Source organism: Chionomys nivalis, chromosome 1, assembly GCF_950005125.1.
Source record: "Chionomys nivalis chromosome 1, mChiNiv1.1, whole genome shotgun sequence".
Taxonomy (NCBI): domain Eukaryota; kingdom Metazoa; phylum Chordata; class Mammalia; order Rodentia; family Cricetidae; genus Chionomys; species Chionomys nivalis.
The window spans coordinates 194,664,123-194,675,011 of NC_080086.1; positions in this window are offsets into that span (position 1 = coordinate 194,664,123).

A 10,889-nucleotide genomic window follows, 5' to 3' on the forward strand; every position below is an offset into this window, starting at 1 on the left:
CAGGGTCTTTCGTGCTCCCGTGTGGAACCCGGGATTGTTTTTCTAGTTTCTGTGAGGAAAGTCATGGGAACTGAAATAAAATGCGTTTGACTTTGTAGATCGCTTTCAGTCATTTAGGTTATTTCACAATATGACTTCTGCCAATCCCTGAACATGGGAGGTCTCTCAATCTTCCAGTATCTTTTTAATTTCTTTCCTTTTAGTATTAAAGTTTTCATTATAGAGGTTTTTATCTCCTTGTTTAAGTTTATTTATAGATATTTTACTTTTAGAATATTGTGAGGAATGTTAATGGGATTGCTTTTCTGATTTCTTTCTCATCAAGTCTGATATCAATATATAAAAAAGGCTACTGGTTATCCTATAGGGACTTTGTGTCCTGCTACTTTGCTGAAAGAATTTATCAGATTAAAACATTTCCTAGTGGAGGGTGTAGGGTCTTATAAAAACAGGACCATATGATCTGAAAATAAAGACTGCTTTACTTCTTTCTTTCCTATTTCTATCACTTGTATTCCTTTTTTTTGTCTCATTGCTTTAGCTAAAAGTTTTTTATTCCTACTGAATGGAAGTGGAAAGAATGGATATTATTGATCCCTTTGTAATAAATGTTAACTATGTTTTATTTCACATGTAGCCTGAGGTACATCAGAGGTACATCCTTTCTATGTTTCTATAACTTCTGGGATTTTATCACAAAAAGATGTTGAACTTTATCAAGGCTTTTTCTGGAACTACTAAGATAATCACAGGTACTTTGTGCATACTGACTTACTCAAATGATTAGAATGAAACCAACTTGTCCATGGTAGGTGACCTTAGTGTTTTTTAATTCAGTTTAAAAGCATTTTGTTGAGAACTGTATTGGGGTTCATCAATGATGTTGGCCTGTGTTTTCTGTCGCTGTTGTGTTCTTACCCAGCTTTGTAATTAGAATAATACCGGCTTCATAAAGTGAGCTTCAAAGAGACCCTCTCTTTTCTTCAGTATAATAAGTTGGGAAGAATCGGTTGTTAGTTTATCTTGCAATATCTGGTAGAATTCAGCAGTATGTCCACCTGGTCCTAGCTTTTTTTCTAGACCTGCTTGTGAGGCCAGAGTAGGTCTGGAGATGTAGCCAGGTGTCAGCAGGATGGATACATTATTATTACTTCAATCTCATTGTTTATTGTCAGTCTGTTTAAACTGTTTAAATCTTCTTAGTTTTTATTTTTGGTATGTCATACATATCTAAACATTTACCATTTCTTCTAAATTTGCCAATTTATTGAATCATGGGTTTTTAAAGTATTCCTTAAAGCTTCTCCAAATGTCATTATTATCTGTTATTATATCCCACTTTTCATCTCTAATTTTCTTATCTTTTCTTTCATTTAGAAGGTTTGTGTTGGGGTTTGTCAGTCTTGTCTTTTCAAATAGCCAACTTTTAGCCTCATTGATTCTTGTGTTGTTGTTCAGTTTTTATTTCATTAATTTCTGCCATCTACTAATTTGGAGTTTGTTTGTTTATTCTTCGACTTTGAGAACACTATTAGGTTGCTCATTGGAGGTTTCCATGATTTTTTATGAAGGCACTATGAATTTCCCTCTTAAAACTGCTGTATCCCAAATGTTATATTAAATTGTGACTTTATTTTCATTTGTTTCTAAGAATTTTTAACATCTTCCCTGATTTCTTCAATGACCTACTGGTCACTGAAGACTGTGTTGTTTGGTCTCCATGTGTTTAGATAGTTCCTGTGCTTTCTTTTATTATTGATTTCTCGTTTCACTGCATTGTGATTTGTCTGATAAGATGTGGGAAATTGTTTTGATTTTTTGTGTTTGTTAAGATTTGACTTAAAGATCAGAATGTAGTCTACTGTGTAGAAAGGTCTATGGGCTACTGAAGTGAATTTGTGGTTAGCAGCTTATTGGTGGAATGCTTTCTCAATACCAACTCTATATTACCTACTGTGCAAATTAAGGCTGAGGTTGCTTTATTGACTGTTTTGCTGGGTGATCTATAGTTATTTTATTTAGATCCATATCTGTTAGTTTATGTCTAAAATTAACTTTTTGTTTGCTTTGTGAAATCAACTTTTATATATATATAAAAGTATATGTGTGTGTGTATGTGTGTGTTTTATCTTCTTGCTGGACTTACTCTTCACTGCTGTGCAGTGACCTTGAGCATCTGTATTCTTTAACTTTGTTTGGAAGTCAACTTCACCACATGTGTGAAGGGCTGGGCACACCTACTTGTTCCCTGCTTCCATTTGCTTGGTATACAGTATTCCACCCTTTGACTGTGTGACTATTTGCCAATGAGTTCTGTTTTATTTTCAAACAACCAATTCTGAGTTTTGATCAAATCAGTTGGTGTGCATTCTTAACTGAATAGTTAAACCCATTAACAACTGGAATTATTATTGAGAGACACTTGCTGATTCCTATCATTTTAAAATTTGTTTTCCTCGCTGGCTAACATAAATTGTTTATCCTTTATTAATCTGAGAGGCTTGTATGTTTCCAGAATTGTGCTCTTTATTCTTTCCTAGTTTTTCTCTGTCAGTCTATTCCTCTCAGAAGATTTTATTTTGACTCTGCCCCTGTGTCATGACTCTTTCTCTTTCCTATGTATAGAATCCCTTTAAGTGTTCTGTGATCCTACATTAGTGGTTATGAATTGCTGTGGGTTATACTTATCCCGGAAGGTTATCTCACTTCATTTATTTAAAAAGATATCTTAGATGAATATAGTCATCTTTTGGGACAGTTATTTGCTTTCGGGGTATGAAATCTATCTCTCCATGCTGTCCTGGCTTTCAAAGTTTCTTCTGAGAGGTTTGATGTGATTCTGAAAATACTCCTTTGGAAGAATTGGGCTTTCTTCTTCTCTTGGTGCCCCTTTACAATGCCTTTGTTCTGTGTTTTGTTAGCTGTTCAACCATGTGGCTGGGGGAATTCTCTTCTGGGCTTGTCTCTCTAGAGTTCTAAAAGCTTCTGGCATGTCCATATCCTTCCCTGTCGTTTGAGAAACTTGGTGCTATAATTGCAAGGACTAGTTTTTCTATACCTTTAGGCTTTTTTCTTCTTAGAAACTTAATGTTTTCCATCTATTGTTTGAAAAGTGTATGCATGTATGTAATGTGTTTTGACTTTGTTCTCCCCATACCACCTCCCTCCAACGCTCCTTAAAATGCATGAAAAAGCAATTAAGTACTTCAATTATATCCTAAATAACTCTCAGAAACAATGGAATTAGGATACAGTTAAATATACTTTAAGAGTATTAAAGGAAAATTTGTTTTTAAAGATATCTCCCCTTCTTTCTTGTGTGTGTTTGTGTGTGTGTGTGTGTGTGTGTGTAATGTGCACAAAGGTGCCCCTGGATGCCAGAGTAGGGCATCAGATCTCCTGGAGCTAGAGTTACAGAAATTGTGGGCTGCCTTACATGGGTGCTGGGACCTGAACTCAGGTCCTCTGGAAAAGCAGCAAGTGCTCTTAACTGCTAAGCTATTTCTTCACCGCCCCCCCAAAAAAAATATTCTAAGGAAATAAAGCAGAAGAGGGGATCAAGAAAGAGAAAAGGGAAAAGTGCCACAGAAATAAGAGAGAAGCGAGTTGAAGACAGGAGGAATCATGAGACCAAGATAGGAGTAGAAAATGCAGAGCAGTCATAAAAACCTAACAGCGAAAATACAAACCAAAACCAGACAACTAGGAAGTAACAATGTAAAGGAGAAAACATGTAACAAGATTTTTGGAAATACGGAATCGGCCTATATTTCTCTTTTGTGGGATGCGTTCGGAGTCTCTTAGCCCCTGGATTGTTCTAGGAGTTGCGTCTGCCGGTGAAAGAGCAGGCTGCTTATGTGTAAGTTCTGGCTTGTTAGACTGCAAGTCTGTGTATGTACAAGCTGCCATCTGTCTGTCTCCCCTCACAGGCTGAATCTCTGCACAAGAGTCCACCCTCCCACGGGAGCATCTCCATGCCCTTCATAAATTGCCAGCACAGGACAACAGCTACACTGCTAGCTACTGTCTTCCGCGTGTGCTGATGGGTCATACTGTCTACACACAGCTTTCCGGGTCTGAGGCTCTAACAGGGCGGCGCGTGTATTCGTGCTTACGTTGGCAGCTGGATGCTCCTTCACGCTCGGGCTGAAGCCGGCACTTTGTAGCTGTGCCGGAGTGCGTTTTGTATCCAGTGAGTTGATTTTTAGGCCTGTTCTAGTGGAGTGTTCAAGCGGTTCACAGGAACCTTGCCCTCTTAGTCCACAGAATGGGTGCCTTGGGGGATTAAAGACAGAGTAGTGCAAGCGTCCTACACTCTTCAGGACAAAGCGGTTGAACTGCAGCTTCTCTTAGGACTAACACAGCGCTTGTCCTGGTGTAATGGGCAGAATGCCGTAACTGGTACCCAATCCCTTCTCTTTTGCCTGCTTTACACAGCTTGGGATTATATCTAAAACTGTTTTTGTTTTTACTTGTTTTTTATTGAGTTTTTTTTTTTCATACAATCTATTCTGATCATGGTTTCCACTCTCCCATCTCCTCCCAGACCCTCCCACCTCCTCACCCACCCAACTGCGTGCCTTTCTTTTCTCTCTCAATAGAAAACCGACAGGAAAAGAAACTCGGTTTTTGTTGTGTTTTCTTCTGGAAACTCCTTTTCTCTTTTCATCTGTGGAACAGGGTCTGCAGATAAGGGGTCTTTTCTTCTCAAACCCTGTGTTCCGTGCTCGGAGGCAGATTTTGAGGTTCCCACACAGACCTAATGTTCCATGCTCCTAGGCGGGATCTGTGGTTCCCACACAGATCTAATTAATGTTCCCTGCTCTAAGGCAGATTCTGTGGTTCCCACACAGATCTAATGTTCTGTTCTCCGAGGCAGATTCTGTGGTTGTCACACAGATCTAATGTTCCGTGCTCCAAGGCAGGATCTGTGGTTCCCACACAGATCTAATGTTCCGTGCTCCTAGGTGGGATCTGTGGTTCCCACACAGATTTAGTGTTCAGGGTTTCTTATTTGATATTTGACTGGCTGTTGCTTACCAGAGGCCTGGCTTTCCTTTCATGCCTCTCGCCGGTTTCTGACATCACAGGTCAAAGACGACCTTGCAGCTCTCTGGGAACAAAAGAGTGCCCTTAGTCCTGCCGTCTTGGCCTTATAGGCATCAGTGTCCTAGCCTCATAAATACTTTTGTCGTGAGTTAGTTTTGCATTGAGAGTGTATAGTTAGCACAGAAATATCAGTTCTTTTTATGAGGAACATATATTTCTATTTTTATTTACTATACATTCTTTTGGTTCAGATATTGTTTTGTAAACTAATAATTTTATTTAAACTTCAGAGTATCTGTCTTCTCATTGATGTTCTAAATATTTTTCCATGTCCATTATATTATTGTCTTATTAACTTTAATTTCTATCTCCTTACTTCTACTTACCATTCCTGTGTTTTGTTACATTTTATTTTCTTTTCCCTGCCATCTACTGAGTGGAAAAACTTTTCTTCTATTTGAAACTAAAGGATCAGCTTAAGTTTCTCAACAGTTTTTCTTGGACTTCTTCATAAGATGAAACTCTTGGTTACTTACCCCATGTCCTCTGTGTTCTGAGAGGAAAGGGGACAGTTCCAAGAAGAAATTTCAGAAAAAGAGTAGGAGTGGCATCCATTAAAATCCTAGTGTAGGAAGGGAGCTGAGGGCCATGTGAAGCCAAGGCAGGGACCAAAAGATCAAGGCTGTTGTGTCATCACAAGGAAACGACAGTCTGGCCCGACCTGGGGATGAAAATATGATACAGATAAACTGACAGCTGTCAATAAACTGTCCTGCTGAAATGGACTTCACATGAGAAACTCATGGTTAGACAGATTTTCCTTTTGTTGTTTGAAAACTTTTGATTGGTCAAATATGGAGTAGCAACTGTCTTGTTAGAATGGATTTAAAATCTGAGAGAAAGGATTTAACCAGCATATCACCTGTAGTGAGCTGGGACTGTTGCCAGTGGACTTCCGGGAAACTAAGTTATTGAGGTACAGTGTGATGGGGTGAAAAACAAATACCACCAAGAAACATTCAGTGTTATGGAAACCAATGCCTCAAGCCTGAGGAAATATATTTATAATTAATTCTATCCACATTCAGTCTCATTTCATAGATGCTATGCCAGTGATTAAATTTTGCCTGTTTTCCTTGCTGGTGGTGCATGGCCCGCAGTTAGAATGAAGGAAAAGTAAAATCACAGGAACCAAAGGAATGGAAAAATTAATCATAAATCAAATATCATATACCCCCAGGAAAACAATGTAATAAAATAAATCCCATTTCTGTAGTTACTGTTCTAACCACCTAGAAAGTTTTGGAGACTACCTCAGGATACTAAATATTAGGTAATAAATGTTTAACTCATTATTCCTGTGTTACCATTGATATGGACTTTTCCTTCCTTCCATATTAATTCAATATGATATGCTGACAGAAGTTAGGGGTTTAGGAAAGAGCATAAAAGCATGTTCCATAGTGACAGTGCCAAGTCCAAACTGAAGCCCCACCGCTTCCTCTGCTCCAACTGCATAGAAGTCCATTGAGATTCACAGGCTTTGGGTCTGGTTAATTTCAGTGTGTGATACTCTTCTCTTGCAAGTTATTTATAATAAACTTTTAATGTTTAAAATCTTAAATGATTTTAAGTTTGCTATGGCTCCATAATTGCAGTCTTCAACGTCAGTATTTATTGAAGTTTTTAATTCAGCTGGCATTGCTGATCTCCACCATGGCCGGCATTACACTGGCTGATGGGTTTAAAAGAATATGTCCGGGTTCCTACCCTCAAGGTTGTTGTGAGCTGAGTATAGGAAATATGTTGGGATAGAAATATACGTGTACCTTTTTCAAGGGAGTACAGAAGACTCAAATTGTAGAGGGATGAACTCTACTACACATCTACCCAATGTCAGACGGAACCCTTGCTCTCTGTAGCGTTGCCCTATGGAAAATGTCAGGACTTTTGACAAATATCACAGAGCTAATGTCAGAAACAGAACAACAATTAAAATTGGATCCACCTGTGAGCAAAGTAAAACCCAGTTCATTAACTCTCCAACTCCAAACCTCAGATTTCTCTGGCTCTCTCATAGGAGGGAGAAGGGAGGGAGGGAAGGAGAGAGAACTTAAGTCAGACCCACCTACACAGCTCCTCATTCTTCTATATTAATAAGCAACCAGAAATTACCAGGCATACAGGCAAAGGCAGCCATGTGAGAGACGTCTAAGGTACTTATCCTGCACATCAGGTGAGGACAAAAACAAGGAAATGAAGTGGTCAGCCCCTTGAGAAGCCAGAGAAATATGTCACAAGACTTCTCATCCATAAAGTAAGAGCAAGATGTTAAGAAAGGGAACTTGTTAAGAGGATGGAAGAAATATAAAAAGTTTAAGGAATTGTTCCAATAGAAAAATCAAGTAAGAATGATTGAGGATGGGGAAGAAGTGAAAATAACTTGAAAACAGAGAGTGAAAAAACATCAGATGTAGAAAACATGATGCATTAAAAAAGACAAATAAAAGATGGGACTAATAATGACCCCAAGAAACCTGGCTGGAAAGTGTGAGACTCCTTCTTTGGGGATCGTTGACCACTGGCCCGTGATAGTAGAGGGAGCAGAAGTGGGGAACTGGGTTCTGATGGCTGTTGATATGATGGCGATAACCCTCCTGAAGAAGACTTCAGTGAGACAACTCAACTGTGTTCCAGAATATAGGAAATGTATAGGATTGGGAAGCCAGGGGACAAACCCTAATTTGCATTAAGTGGCCTGCTCCTATCCTGTTGCTGGATTAGCAGAAGCACAGCCCCATCAAAATGACTAGCGCATTAACCTAATTATCATATGGGTAACGGGGAAGAGGATTTACAGGGAACTTTGTCAAGGGTTTATCTTGAGGTAAAACAGGCATCCAGGCCTAGAGACATCCTCCAGATAAGGGTAGGGAGGGAGCAGGAAGCTCCTCTGGGTGGGGAAGGAGTCCTCCATGTTGCCAAGCTTGGAGAGAGCTGCCAGATCTGAGATTAAATAAGCAACACACTAGACCAAACTTTAGGCCCTTGTTATACTACTGGATGGTTTGTTTTTCTTCTCATATTTTTTTAATGAGAGCTCCTGAAAAGAATTTGTGCCTTCAGAGACAGAGTGACTGATTAGAACTGCCCTACTGTCTCATGGTTCTTGGTCCAAGATGCCACATGAGGCCCCCTGGAGGGTCGGGTTCTGTCTGATTCCAGTGCTGAAGACTACTGTTGGATCCCGGGATCGGGAATCCTGGGCGGGGTGACTAAAAAAGAAAAGTCAGTCCCTCATCTGGTCAGATGTGGAGAACAGAATTCGGACAATGATTGGTTCCAACTGGAGTCCAACAAGGAAAGACCCAGTGGTTTGGAAAATGTTGGTACATCCGTGACTTTCTCAAATTTCTCTGATTTCTGAAGACAACCTGTCAATAAAAGCTGCTTCCAGTGAGGGGAGAAGGGGAAGGAGAAGGGGAAGGAGGAAGGGAAGGAGGGGGAGGGAGGGAAGGAAAGATGGAAGGAGGAGATGAGATCTGTCGTGCTGTGGAGAGATTGGAATGTTACAGGTTCAGAGACTAATTACTTTATCTTGGATTATTTTTGGTCCATAGAACAATCATTCCTCCCCACCTCAGAACTAGCATCCTATGGCTAATAGATAAAAGCCTTTGGAATCTATTAACTTAGCAGAACACTGGCCTCCATTAACCCAGAAGCTAGGAACGATATCCATCTCATAGGAATTGAAAAGATTCACCCACCTTGCTGTAACTACCTCTCTGGTCTACCCACCAATCTGATTAAAACTTGCCTTGATTAATGATTTGTTTTAGTATGTAAAACTATATAACTTCATAAAAATTCTTCCATGTAAGAACATGGAATTTGGGGTAACCTATATATACATTCCCAAATCAAAGTCACTCCAAATGGCTCCTGAATAAACTATTTTTCCCCTTTAAGGTGAAAGCTGTGGTTTATATGTTGACAGCAGGTAAAGACATTGTCAAACCTGATAAACTGAGTTCAGTTTCTGTGACTCATGTAGTGGGATGGGAGAATTGATCCCTATGAGAGTTTTCCTCTGCATACACGTGTGTCTTATAGCATGTGGGCATGTGCGCATGAGCATACACACACACACACACACACACACACATACACACACACACACACACACACAAATAAATTTGGGGCAGATAGTCTTTTCCTTTTCCAAGTTCAGTCCAACAAGTCCACCCCAGCCAAGCCTCTCTGGCCCCAGCCTCAGCTATCATTACGAGCCCTTCCATCTTCACACACAAGCGCTGGAGGTCAGAGTGAGGCCACACATTCTCCTGGAATTTTCCAGTAATAAAAGATTTTGCTACAGGACAGGCAATGATTCATTTAATGGATGACCAATTTAAACTGGAATTAACACCAAAAGCAAGAGTAGAAATCCAGTCAGGTGTAGCTTCACACACTCATGTTAACTGAGTTAACTCATGGGTTTTTTATTATTATTATTTTATTTCAAGTTTGGGCACAATCCAGAGGCCTCCTCAGCTCAAGTGGGTATCCATTTGGAATGATGCTCCATCCCATAACAAGGAGCCTCATGGTGAGGAGATGATCTCATCCTTATACTAAAGTCATCCTGAAACACAAGTGACTGGCTCTCCTAAAGTACATTTTCATCTTTTCTTCTTGGATGTATTCTTTGATTAGTCTGAGAGCCTCACTTCAAAAATTCACACCTCTACACTCTGGTCCTTGAAGGCAAATCTGACAGTTGTTTCTCCAGAGTCAACTGTGTCTCAGATGTTCCTTGGATTGTCGTTCTACAAATAATGACATGGAGACTTATTATTAATTATGAAACCTTTGCCACTATTATAACTTAATTAACTTATACTTTTTAATCTACATTCTGCCACACGGCTTGGTTACCTCTCCTCTGTACCATATGTCCAAGTTGGTCCATGCCTCCCTGGCATCTTTCTGCCACCTTTCTTCTCAGAGTTCTCTCTTTCCCTGGAAACCCTGCTATTCTCTCTAGGCAGCCTATTATTGGTTATTAAGCTCTTTATTAAGCTAATCACAAAGACACATCTTCATACAGTATAAAAAATTCTGCAACATTTTCTCCCTTTTGTCTAAATAAAAAGGAAAGAGTTTAACTCTAACACAGTAAAACTATTTATAATAAGAACAATTATCATTTAAGAATTATGTCCAGTCCATTTGTATTTGGCAATTTCAGAGAAAATACCTTATCACCTATCCTATCTTAGTGAGTCCAAAGTTTTAGACCTAAACTATTCTCTATCATAACATGTCTTACCAACCCAAAACTATCCTTTTAGACCTCAAAACAATTTCTTAGATTAACAACTTAAGTTTTTATGACTCTCAATCTTATTTATTCTACATCATTTTTGTGAAGTTTTTAAAAAGGAAAACTGTACTATATAATCTTCAACTACCATCAAAGACCCAAGAAAGATATATTACCTGAGTAAACAGGAAGTGCAGCACAAGCAACTTCCAAAACTATAGAAATGACAAAGACAGCTGCCTGGACAGTCATCCAGGGTTCTCTGCAATGTTGGGTCGTCCATTTTTAACTTAAAGACCTAGAATATCTGACATACTTTTCTGTGAAGCAGGAATTTTGAAGGACTGTCCAACCTTATTTTGGCAAAGTTCAAGAATCAGTCACCTTCTTTTGTGTCCTTTTTGTTCAATTTGGACAGCATATTATCAACAGTTGACGCAAGGACAGTTTCTTGCCCAAATGACTAGTTTTGCTATATCAAAAGCAAACTTCATAAGGAGGTTCTTTGATG